The sequence below is a fragment of the Anthonomus grandis genome, chromosome 3 (assembly GCF_022605725.1).
Source record: "Anthonomus grandis grandis chromosome 3, icAntGran1.3, whole genome shotgun sequence".
Lineage (NCBI taxonomy): Eukaryota > Metazoa > Arthropoda > Insecta > Coleoptera > Curculionidae > Anthonomus > Anthonomus grandis.
In genome coordinates, this window is record NC_065548.1 from 40631469 (window position 1) to 40644974 (window position 13506).

At 32.4% G+C, this 13506-nt stretch overlaps 1 long non-coding RNA gene across 1 annotated transcript; it reads right to left on the reverse strand.

The window, feature by feature from the left end:
- Positions 1–10879: 10879 nt before the first annotated feature.
- LOC126734545 (uncharacterized) lies at positions 10880–11756 on the reverse strand. Its single transcript, XR_007660079.1, has 3 exons — positions 11558–11756; positions 11387–11496; positions 10880–11327 (listed from the first exon to the last, which is right to left on the reverse strand). It is a non-coding gene; the product is annotated as an uncharacterized LOC126734545 (long non-coding RNA).
- Positions 11757–13506: the final 1750 nt, after the last annotated feature.

The window sequence follows — 13506 nt, forward strand, 5'->3', positions numbered from 1 at the left end:
TTGGACTCCGTGAGGTCTGATACACTCGCGGGTATGACGAATCGTGAGCTGCTGTACTCGCCACAACAATCCCGGATTGTTCCTTATCACATCACAATGAATTCTGATTATCTGTAAAAGTTCCTCCCAAGCATCTACAGGAGTTGAATACACCAACGTTTTGAGGTGACCCCATCATAGGCAAAAATCCAATTGCGTTAGATCGGGAAACCGAGAAGGCCAGGCAATGTATCCTCCTCTACTTATCCAACGGTTTGGAAAAACATTAATCAGGTGGCTTCTCACAGCAACGCTGAAATAATGTGGGGTTTTATCATGCATAAAATGCATGTTTTGGCGGATGGCAAATGGAAAATGCTCTATTAAATATAAAAGACTGTTCTAAAAGAACTCCAAATAAAGTTCTCCATTAAATCGTGGCGATAATATGAATGGCCCAATCAAAAATTGCCATTGATTTCTGCCCAGATATTAATTAATTGGAACTAATGTTGATGATGAGAAACAACAGCGGTATGAAGGGCTACATATATGCATACATGCGAGTTATGGAAATTCACAATACCATTTTTGGCAAACCCTGCTTCCTGGATAAAAAGAATAATGCTAATGAGGTGTTGATTAGTTCGCTGCTGATCTAATAGCCAGTTCGCGAACTGGATTGTACGAGGAAAATCTTCAGGAGTTAGTTTATGCACTTTTTGAAGATAATATGGGTATAACAGCTCTTCTGGAAGCACTTTAGGTATATTGTCTTTGGTGTATTAAGCTAAGTGGCTAATTTTCGAGAACTCATTGAAGGAGTATCAGCGATAGCATCTAACATATTTTCCTTCAATTGTACCGTACGTACTCCTTTCTGATTAGCATCAGTACTTTTTTTCCCAAAAATTCCTAAACTTACAATAAAGAAAGTCAATAATATCACCTTAGTAAGTGGAATCACCTCATTTGGTTGAAATTCTTTTGATTTGAAATTGTGTGATTAGAAAATCTATTTTTATACCACCTTTTTGACAATACATTGCAAGATGCTAGATCTTACTTAAGATGCACATCTGCATGCTCAATAAACGAAAATTCTTAATTAAAATTAAAAATTATTTACATTCTTTGTCAGGTATTTTTCAGAACCACAATGCATTTTTTAAAACATGTACTTTTTTAGATTAAACATCCTAAAATAGAATTTCTTCGTATGAATAACTGTGTTTAATTCGTTTTTTTTCCTCCAAAATGAATTATTTGATCGATAATTAACAAGAGTTCCTTTTCTTTGGTTTAAGGTTTACGCTATTCATAGTTATTATTTCAGAGTCCTTATTATACAAGATGTTAAACATTTAAGCTTTATAAAAAAACAAATTTAGCACGAAAAGTAATAAATGAGAACAACGATAGGTTTATTAGAATGTCGGGATATTCCGGGAGTCAGGAAGCAAAGACCAAAGAAGGCACGATACTGTAGCGTTTTTCCCGTTCTTTAGATGTGAATTAAAACAGTCGAAAAAGGTCAACAAATATATTTACACTAGTGTTATTTACTTCAGCATAAAACACGATCCCTCACGACTACTAGAAATATTTATTTTTACTGTATTTGAGCTGTAAAGGAAAAATACGCGTCAAGATTTTTTTTGTATAAAAACAGCGCCACATACAAAAAAACATATAAGAGGTATTTGGTCACAAATTGAACGAGGAATTCAAAAATTATTTTTAATTTGAAATATCTCAATGGCATACTATTGTTTTCTTTACAAAAATTCAGATCATTACCCGTATGCGCGCCTTTTTAACAAAAACTTTAACTAACTAACATTTGCAGACATATGTTTTTATAACTATCCTTATTTTTCAATGCTGAATCACTCTCTGAAGTTTGTCGCACTTATTTACTAACACCCTGTATATTCAGCTCAATGGTGTTCTGGACGATTCTCGCGAGCCTTTTAGACGTCGTCCAGTATGCCACCAATCATTCCGGAAAAGCTGGTTTCTCGGTGTTTATAATTTCGACAAATAGGAGCCAAAACAATCTTTTTTTAACATATACCATTAATAAATTTTAATTTTCAAATTGTTTTCATATTTGACTTTGATATTTATTATGCACTAGCCCGTTAAGTAATTTAGTACAGTTTGATCGTTTTTAACGTTTTCTTTCGTAATAGGAAATATTTTGTATGTTACGTGCATAAAATCCTCTTATTGATTGATTCACTATACAATATCGAATTTCTATCCTTACTACTTTGTCGTACTATTCTTAGTAAAATGAATCTATTCATAAAATAAAAATTACCCAAACAAAAAATCTTTAAAAATTTCGATTTCAGATAAATTTAAAAGCCAAGCCCAGAATCCCTATACTTAAAAACTTTTATGAGAAGTAAAGTTTGGCATTTTCATAAGTAATGACCTAAAACTCAATGGCCGATATAAGAGATTTTTCCATCCAGCTTGGTTTTATTAAATTTTTGCTGGAAAGACGCAAGGTGCTAACGAAGTTTTTTTCCGGGACTTTGAGATTGGAAAGGATCTAAATAAAGATATAATTTTTTCCTATGTATAGTAGGAAATATTGCCTAGTTATTGAATTTAGATATGGTAATACAAGTTTTAATCGTTTTAATCTATTATATATTAATTTTTACTCTACATACAGTGCTTTCATTTCAAAACGCTCCACCCTTAATAAGTTTCTTCAAAAAAAAAAAAAAAAACACGTCAAATTAGATATACAGGGGGACGTTTAATTATACATTTACTGAAGTTCTGTCAATCACCTCCTCACCCCCAGCTAACCTCACTTTAATATGTCAAATGGGAACCCCTATCGTGTGATACATCATAGTAAGCAGCGTAAAATTCTCTATTCAACCGTACCAAAAAAAAATTAAATCGGTAAATGTGTAAGCAAATAGTTAGCGAAAATGTCTAGAAATAACGAATATTTTATTTACGCCAAACTTTGGTATTTTAAATGTTTATTAATAATACTTTGAGTGTGGTACCTACATCATTTTAAAATTCTTACATTTTTTATAATAGATCATCAAAAAAAAAAAAATACAAGCAATTTAGAAGTTAAAATGTGTGGTAACAAACAGTACATTTAGTTCAAGCAAATTATTTTTTTTTTTAACCCTGGAATACTATCGCTAATACTATTGCTACGTAAAATTTATGTATATATTAAAATACTTGAAACATTAAACTCTTAAAAGGATTACCTAGCAGAAAATAAAAGAATTGAAAAAATACTGTTTTTATAAATATATATTGAATATAAAATTTATAAACGTGGATAAAAAAGGTAGAAAAAAACTAAAAACATTACTGACATATTTTAATTTAAAGGTCCTCAAAAATCGGTTTTTTGCATTTGGGACAGTAGGTAACTGTCATAGGTCTCTTAGCTGAAGGACAAGTTGAATAATTTTTTCTCTTTGGTTATCCTCTGCAATAGGTTCTATATATTTTTCTTGTTCAGTCATATATAAGTTTGTCTACATAATGGTTTTTTCCGCTTGCCAAATAATATTCTGAAAATATATTAAATACGAGTTAATACATGCCATGTTAATCATGTTATAAAAACAAAAACTCAAAGGTCATCGTCTAGTTTTACGGTTAGTATAACATATTTTGGCACATTTAATCAAAGGTATCAACTGACCCTTTAGTTGAGTTGTAAGTTTCTGTAATATATGGCTTTTTTAAATCAGGTTTAATTTTTCCAATAGTGGTGTGCATTCTGGAAATAAGATTTACTGTTTTATTTTGCTTTGCTTTATATAAAACTAAAGTACTTTTGTGACTATATACAAAAATTGTAGTTCCAACTTGTCGTTCATTTTTATTTTCTTTATTATTTGTAGTGGCAGATGGGCTTTAATCTTCCGAATAGTGCCCACTACCGTAAGACTATATGGTTTTGCTACAAACCGATCTACTTATGGCACAGACGTAAACCAATTATTCATGGTACGTTTCTGTGATTCAATGAATAGGCTTCTTCAACTAATGGTTTACCATATGTATTTGTTGATTTACCCAGATATGGTGAGGCGTTGATTAAATATTTCGTCGCCTCATCACAAAGCATTACAATTTTTAGACCATACTTGGACAGTTTATTTGAAATGTACATCCTGAAAGGATATTTTCCTCTAAACCCTACTAATTGTACGTGCCTGGTTTGTAACTTCTTTTACGCAGTCAAAAATTCAAAGCGTCCCTTGCTTGAAAAAGTTTTATTAAAGCAAATTTTTGTTGATAAGTGGTTGTCTTTTAAAGCAGCAGAAAGTATGTATGGACCCAAAAGCGATTTAAATTCCACCAGATTTATTTCAGATACAGTTTATATATATATTATATTTATTGATGCCACTTTATAATTTTTATTTTGTCTTTTGTCTAATTTCCTGATTTGTGTAAAATAAATAAGACTTTGTTTAAGAGTGTATCAAGGAAAAATCACTGAAAGTGTGTAACTGGTTGTAGCAATTACTTAGCCTCTTCTGTTGGATCTGGTCTCACATGATCAATATTTATGGATGGTATTTTTCCTCTCTTTTTAGGTTAAGTTTTCCACATACAACCATTTTTGCCTAGTAAATTTTTAACCTGTGGAACAACTATGCAGTCTAGAGTGAGTAACTTCATCAGGCGTTACTAGGTTATCCTAAAATAGGCATTACAATATATGTGTATATATATCAAAAAGCAAAAAACAAACTTACCGAAGTACCTGGGGTAGACAACCTAGCTTGAACAATATTAGAGTTTTGACGTCTTTTAGAAATTTGAAAAGTACCTGGCTAACAAAATGTGTGTTTCAAGTTATTCTCATACATTTCCTCAATGTCGTTCTTACCAGGAGCAAAATTAGGATCGGCTACGCTATCGTCAGAGTCACTACCTAACCACTTACATCTGTTAAACTTTTTTGAGATATTTTTTGGTAATCTAATACTTGCTATCTAGGCTATATCTAATGCTTATCACTATTACCACGTCAAAATTACATCCTAAATAAAATACGGTTAATACTATGGCTACGTAAAAAATACATGTCGGCTTTTAGAAATTCGGCTTCAACCAATACTGTAAATACACAGATCAAATTAGTTCAGGCGTGTCATACTCCTGATAGACCGCTCAAAGCACTACTGAGCGCCAAGGTGGGAGAAGGTAATAAAATTGTAGTGACACGCTAAATAGTACTGTCCGCACGTAAATATTACGTACAATGGCATTCCAGGGTTAAGTAAAAAATGTGTACCGTTATTTGCGAGAAAAAAGAGTGTCTTCAAATTTTTTGCAAAAATCTTTGCAGTCTTATAACTTTGTATGTGTATTTATTTCACTTATTTTTTTGCGAAACCTACCTAATAGGTACAAAAAAACACTGCCATACCATACAAGGCGCTTAAAAAGCAGGCGATTTATTATTGTTAAAACTGTCAGTGTGATGCGTGCAATTATTCAATTTTAGTTAAAACAGTGAGTTTATAAAATGGTGTATACGCTAGCCGAAAGAATAGAAATAATTTTCCTTTATGGAGCTCAAGATCGGTGTGCTCGCAGAACCGCGAGAGAATTTAAAGAAAGGTATCAAGATAAAAACGTGAGTCATAAATACGTATTAGAGTTGATACGAAAATTTGAAGAGACGGGATCGATTTACAATAAGAAAAAATATGAAAATAGAGTTGTCGATGAAGCATGCCAAGTTGAAGTACTAGGACAATTTGCTATGGATCCAACTTTGTCTATACCAAAGGCCGCAAAACTAACAAATATTTCCACTGGTTCGGTACATAAAGTTTAAAAAAAATAAGTTCTTTCCTTATAAAATTCATATTCTTCATGAACTCGGAGAAGATGATTTTGATAGGAGAATTCAATTTTGTGAAGTGATGTGCCAGCGAATTAATGACGATCCCCATTTATTGAAGAACATTGGTTCAGTGACGAATCGACTTTTTTTTAAATGGCCTGGTGAACAGACATAACTGTAGATACTGAGATAATGAAAATCCGCATGTTTTTCGGGAAGGCCATACCCAATATCCCCAAAAAATTAATGTTTGGGCAGGAATTTATGGGAATGAAATAATCATGCCATTTTTTTTTTTAAAAATTTGACTGGCGAAATTTATTTAAACCTTTTAAAAAATGCAATATACCCTTCCATCATCCAATCTATGGAAAATCAAGTAAATCAACATGGTGCTATATTACTGAATGAAAATAATATACATTTTCAGCAGGATGGAGCTCCCGCGCACTACACTTTGGTACTTGGAGAGTGGCTTGATGAAAATTTTCGAGAAAAGTAGATTGGCAGACGTGGTGCAATCGAATGACCTGCGCGGTCTCCGGACCTAACCCCACTAGACTTTTTTCTTTGGGGCTACTTAAAAAGCAAAGTTTATAAAATCCCACCTGAGAGTATTGAGAATTTAAAAAATAAAATATTTCAAGAATGCAGAGAAATTAGCGGGCAGACCCTTGCCAATGTTTGTAAGGAGTTTGAAAATAGGCTTTTTTATTGTCTTGCTAATAACGGCGCGCATTTTGAACATTTAATAAAATAAATTTGTTAAACTAATTAAATTTGTTTTTCTACCCTACCGATTTACACTTTAATTGCTTCTTGGTCAATCAATTTTATTTTTTCTTACAACCATTGATAGCATAATAAATGCCTTTTAAAATAATGTATCACACCATGGGGTAGCCATTTGACATACCAAAGTTTGGCGTTAATAAAATATTCATTATTTCTAGACATTTTCGCTAACTATTTGCTTACACATCTACCGATTTTATTTCTTTTAGTACCGTTGAATAGAGAATTTTACGCTCCTTACTATGATGTATCACACGATGGGGGCTCCCATTTGACATATTAAAGTGAGGTTAGCTGGAGGTGAGGAGGTGATTGACAGAACTTCAGTAAATGCATAATTAAACGTCCCCTAAATATCTAATTTGACATGTTTTTTTTTTTTTTTTTTTTTTTTTTTTTAAGAAAGTTTTTAAGGGTGGATCGTTTTGAAATGAAAGCACTGTATAGATACAATTTAAAAACTTTCGATGCTTAGATCTGAGAAAGCGAAAAAAATCGTAAATAAATACAAGAAAATAAATCTTCATAATCCTACACAGCACTGGCATAGGTAAAGGTCTTAAAAGATACCTTTCAATACTGCGATGAAAAACTATCTTCGATGTAGTAGCTTTCTTCTTCATTAAATAACCAATACTTAATCCAGTTAGTATTGTATTTTTCATTATAAATTTAATAATTATTTAAAACATTCTAATTATTATAGTAGCATTATTTTTAAAGCTCTTAAATATTTAACGTCTGTAATATTTGTTTTTACTAAGACATAGAATAAAATAGTGCAGGTGATAGTGATACACTGAGAAAAACAGGTTAACTAAATACGTTAGCTAATATTTTAGAAGCAATAACTCTAACCAATTAAATATTAATTGCATCCTCTTAATAACCACAACAATCTTAATTAGCGATTCCTATTTCATGTAAAAATATTTAAAATTTTGAAAATCAGTTTCAGTGCCTGTTAAGAAAATAGATCACAAATTTTTTAAATACTTAGTAAAAACTTAGTTACCACAATTTGGTTTCGTTAACGAACTGCTAAGTTGGCTTTCGTGTATATTCGTCACAACATCTGGTCATGATTCAACCAATGGAATATCAACAAACGGAATAGGAATGTCAGTACCCCTTCCAAATATACTACCTATTTTTCCACAGCTCCTATTTGAATATTGGTGCAAGCGGTATTCGGTACTCGATTGCTTTGTTTCAATAAATATTCCAATAATCAAGATATTTTATAGTGTGATATATTTATTAAACTCTTAATTATCACATATTTACATTTTGCAATCAAATTCAATCTTTCTATCACATTAAAACACTAATTATACTACTTAATTTTGACAGGAATTATTTAATAGAATCGAAAAAGTATTAAAATTAGACCAGAAATATTGCTTTCTGCTTAATTTTTCTTGTCAATATTTTGTAAGTATTATTTATGTTGTACTTCTTTAGGCGTGTTTATAGTTTCCAAATAGTTTTTAAAAATTCTTGTGAAGTATTAGAAGTCCCACTTTACATTGACTTTGTCTAGACTATATATAAATCGACTTTGACGTAGTCAAAGAGCTGATTTATTTTGTTTTGTTTTTCTCGATGTTTAGAAATTGTTTTGGGGGCTAAAATGGGTATTTTAGCTTATTCTCTCAATTTCCTCTCCAAACATTTACTATCTAGGATAGCCTAATAAATGGTATGGAGAAATCGTCTTAAGAATTGTAAATAGTTGTTCATCTCTAGTCCTTAAAAATATAGTATTTTTAGTTAAAAGTACCACCTATAGGGCTCACTATTCTCTAAACTATCCTCTTTTATTTTTATTTTATAGCAGTAAATTATTTTTTATTTTCTTTACATACATATTTATTTCTAGACAGCGGCAGTAAAAAGTCTAGTGTTTAATTTGTAATGATCTTAATCACCGCGAATGAATCAGCTGTTTTCGGCATTTGCGAATCATTTCGATAGCCTAAGTGGCGGGCAAACAGCAATATTCAATTTTTATTTACACGTGATATGGAGAATTACAGCCATTTGCCGCGAGCGTAGCAATGCAGCACCTTAACGTCTTAACGTACAACCCAAGATTCTCTCTCTCTTGCCGTATTTCGTACGTGAACAATGACAAAGAGAAGGGGCGTTGCCGAAGTTAACAAAATTGAAAACGCTTGATTAAATACAAATATGACTTAACATAATCGCCCCTTGAAAGGCTGGACTTCAATTAAAGAAAACAAACGATTTAAACTAAATAGGCTAATTAACTACTAATACTAATAAATAAATTAATTAGCACTCTAACAGTCTATTTAAGTCTATTGAGTTCACTCTGTTGGCAACAACGCGAGTCTGGTGATGCTTCTCTTGAATAGACCACCTTTAATTTTTATGGTTACCACACGAGTGACATTGTCCTTTCTAGGGTGTAACTGTACAATAGTCAAAGGCCAGCACATCGGAGAAAAATAGTCTTCTTTAACTAGTACCAAACTGCCAATATTGAAGTCAGCACCAAATTTGCTGTAAGTGGTGAACATATTCCTTCCGCCAGCGAGACCAGTAATGCTGTCCTATAAGATGAAGATGGCGGTACCTCCTGACAAAGTTGGTCTTATCATCCAACAAATTTCGCTCAGGCAATGCTGTGAGCTCGTGACCAACTAAAAAAATGGGCCGATTTGATCGCTTGCAAGTCATTGGGATCGGATAATAAAGGAACAAGCGGCCTTGAATTTAAAATTGCCTCGATTTGGGTGGTTAAAGTATAAAGCTCCTCGTAATATAACCGCGTCTCATTCATAATACGTTTTAAATGATGCTTGCAGGACTTTACTGCTGCTTCATGTAGACCACCGAAATGTGGCGATGTCGCCGACATAAAATGCCATTCAATATTAGAGTAATTTATGTAATTCTGAACAACCTGCGAATCAATTCATTTCTGATTTAAGAGTACATCGTTATTCGCGCCTAAAAAATTAGTAGCATTGTCACTGTAAACATAGGAACAAACTTCTCCTGAAAACGAACCTTTTTAACATACTTAAAAAACCACCACTAGTCAAATCAGTAATAACTTTAATGTGAACCTTGTTCGATCTACCCTTCTTATCTTTTTATTCGAATGGTCCTGCAATAATCCACTGCAATAGACAAAAGCGGACGTGATGAAGTGACCCACGATGATATTCAGTTTTGCTTTAAAATATGGAACGCATTTTCTAATATATGATTTTACCACTTGCTTGCCTTTAAGTGGCCAGTTTCACTCCGCGTGCGGAGCTGTATATCTCTGTGCCAGTATTTTTGCCTTACAAGAGATATGCATGAAGTTCTATCAATACCGGAATGAAAGGTACGTTTATGTTCGCTATCAATAATAAGTTGTCTAATAGTATGCTTGGCGGGAAGAACTACGGAATGTTTTACGTCATAATTGTTTTGAATTCCTTAATCTTCCACCAACCCTGATCATACCATATTGATCGATAAATGGTGATAAAGCTTTAAGCTTACTTTTTTTGATACACATTGCTTAAGCTCAAGCTTATGAAGTTCTGATGAGAAATGTTGATATTATACTAACTTTATTAAAGTTAATTACGATCGATTTAGTTCAAAAGAACTCAACCTTCCATCGAATCGCTGCTATTTCGAGAATTTCAGTTTATTAAAGAATTTTAAACAGTATGCGACGAGCCGTAAAGTTTATTCAAACTCGAAATATTTTCAACAAATTGTGTATTTAAATTATCTTGTACAACAAAAGCTATATCTGACCGTTTTTTAATATCAGGCACATAATCCCTTGAACGAGTAAAATTAGAAACAGTCGAGAAACTAGGCCCGTGAAGCTATAGTTTTGAGCCAATTAAATGTTATAATTGACCCGCCGGAAATTATATCAGCCGGGTTTTCTTCAGACAAAATATAATTTCAATCTGCAATATTTGTTAATCGATGAATTTCTTCCCGATCTGCAACGAATGTGTTCCAGATTCTAGGCTCATTTGCTATCCAGGAAAGCACAATTGTGGAGTCTGCCCACAAAAATGTTTGACTTATTTCAAGTTTTAGAATTAAGTGACAATTTGCAATTAATTTATCTAACAATAAAGCTCCTAAAAGCTCTAGGCGTGATAAAAAAAAAGGATTTTAAAGGACTTACTCGGGATTTGGTGCATATAAGTGACTTTCGAAATTAGTATATCTGCATTTTCTTCACAAAACATTTTATACATTTTTTTGAAACTTAAAGTTTCTGGTAAGTAGTATACATTTGGATTACCTCTGCGAAAATAATGAGACTATCGACACTTAAAAGATTTTATATGATCACGAAGAGTAGTGTACACTCTTCTGTCAGTTTTTCGAGGTGTATTTGCATGATGACCCCGTCTGTCCTTTGGAGATTTTCCTGTTTTTACAAGACATAACCTTATTCGTCGCAATCTTTCTTTTGAGATTCCATATATGCTACAAAATGCTTTGGCACACACCAGCACTTCATTGACTCTATCTCTTATTTTGTATTTATAAGAAGCTAGATGTTTATGTTTTTGTAGTAAAGGCTCATCCACAGCATCTTCCACTTCATGATTTTCATTATCCTGTGGCATATCTTGATGTCTTCTACGACTACGTCTTTGCCGTGGGGGGCCAAATGATATTAATCCTAAAAAAATATATTATAAGATTTACTATTAAAGCATATTATGTTATAATATCTATTACCAGCAAGATGACTGTTCTGGGCATCTTTAGATTCGAGCATATTAAATTTGGTTAAAGTGGTATTTGTTTTATCTTCTGTAATCTTCTCAAAGCATTTCAAATGAGCACATCTATAAAATATGTGTTATTTAAAAAAAAGCTATAAAATATATACCTTAACTCATAACTAACCTGTAATCTGGCCCAGTAACTCTAGCAGGCTTGGCTATTCCTTTATTATTAAAAAAAAGGTTGACCTTTAACCCTGGCTATTTTATCCAATGTCCTTTTATTGATTTTTGGCTTCTTTTTTTCTGGTATTTCAGTATTGTTCGCTGGATTTTGTCTTTCATATTCCATATTTGTGATAGTAAATGTTAATTTGACACAAGACACGTTTAACCAACAATAAACACTATTCTAACCTAACTTTGTATAATATATCGTTTCTCAAAAAAACAACACTTGTCGTTGACAAGTGTTGTTTTTATGGAAAACAAATGTTGACTAATGTCGTTCTTATGGAACCGACGATTCTTTAAACGCATTTTAGATGGAGATATGTGCATTTTACGGGAAATCTAAACATCAGAGAGCAGCATTGAAACATGTAGAACGCAACAGCGTTGCCAACTCAATTTCAATAAAAAGTGACTAATGCTGTTTTTCCCAGAAACCCGTCAATTATAAAGCCTATAGCTAAGATAGTAGAGCCAAAGGAAATTTCAGATTTAAGACCAATAAATATACTGCCAGCTAGATCTAAGGTCATTGAGAAACATATTATATTTTATAATCAGATATTTAGTTTTGCCGAATCTTTTAATATAATTCCGGTTTGCCAATCTGGATTTAGGAAAAATTTTAGCATTTCGACGGCTTTAGTAAACATATTAAACGACATAAGAATTAACGAGGAACAAAATCATCCTACTTGTATGGCATTACTGGACTTCAGTAAAGCCTTCGATACCATAAATCACGAATTATTATTAGCAAAATTACAATTTTTTGGTGTGTCATGAGGGTATCGATTTTCTAAAGGATTATCTACATAATCGATAGAGTTGTGTGGTCGTTAATCAGGTCTCCACATTTGCTCAAAGACTACCCCAGGAGTCGATACTCTCACCCCTGCTTTTTTCAATATATGTGTCAGATATGCAGGAAACAATAAAGTACTCGAGATTATAACAATATGCTGATGACTCCCAAATATACATACCTGTGAGCTGCGAAAATTTAAATACAGTTCAAGAAAAACTGAATTTAGACTTATTAAACCTAAATGCTTGGGCAGAGAATCACAACTTTAAGTTGAATGCCACTAAATAAAAAAATCTGATATTGTCGGAAAAGAATTTATTAAGGGAAAATATAAAAAATACCATTTCTATTGAAATAAATGATACAAAAATCCCAATAGTAGCAGAAGCAAAAAACTTGGGTATAATTTTCGACCAATCCATGGGTTTCGAATCCCATGTTAAAAACAAAATTAAAGCTGCATATCTAAGATTAAGGCAGCTTTATAAAATAAAAACATTTCTCATCCCAAAACAGAAATATCAACTTTGTAAAAGTCTGGTTTTGTCTTTGTTCGATTATGGGGACGTAATTTATGGAGATTCCTTATCTGTAGGTATCAAAAAGGCTATTCAAAGAGTTCAAAATTCCTCCATAAGATTGGCATATAACATTCCATATAGACATCACATAACACCGTATCTTAACGCTAATCAAATTCTTAATATGAATAATAGAAGACTACACATGCACATGTTTGTATACAGAGTCATAAAAAGAGGACAACCGGAATATTTAAGACACCAGCTTCAAGAATTTGTCCATTCTCATGCAACTCAAAATAACGATTTTTCTGTACCTATCCACAGATCAGCAGCTTTTAGGCGTTCTATTAAATTTGTTGCTGTTCAGATGTGGAAAAGTCTCTCTCAAGAACTAAAGGAATTACCTCTCCAAAGCTTTTTTAAACAAGTTAAATTAAAAATATTTTTGGGTCAAAATAATAATTAATTTTGCTTTTTGTTTGTTTTCTTATATGTACTTGCAAAAAAAAACAGTTTTACGTGTCTCCCACTAGTCTCGCCTGTTCATCTGCATTTCTCTGCATGCCGGTC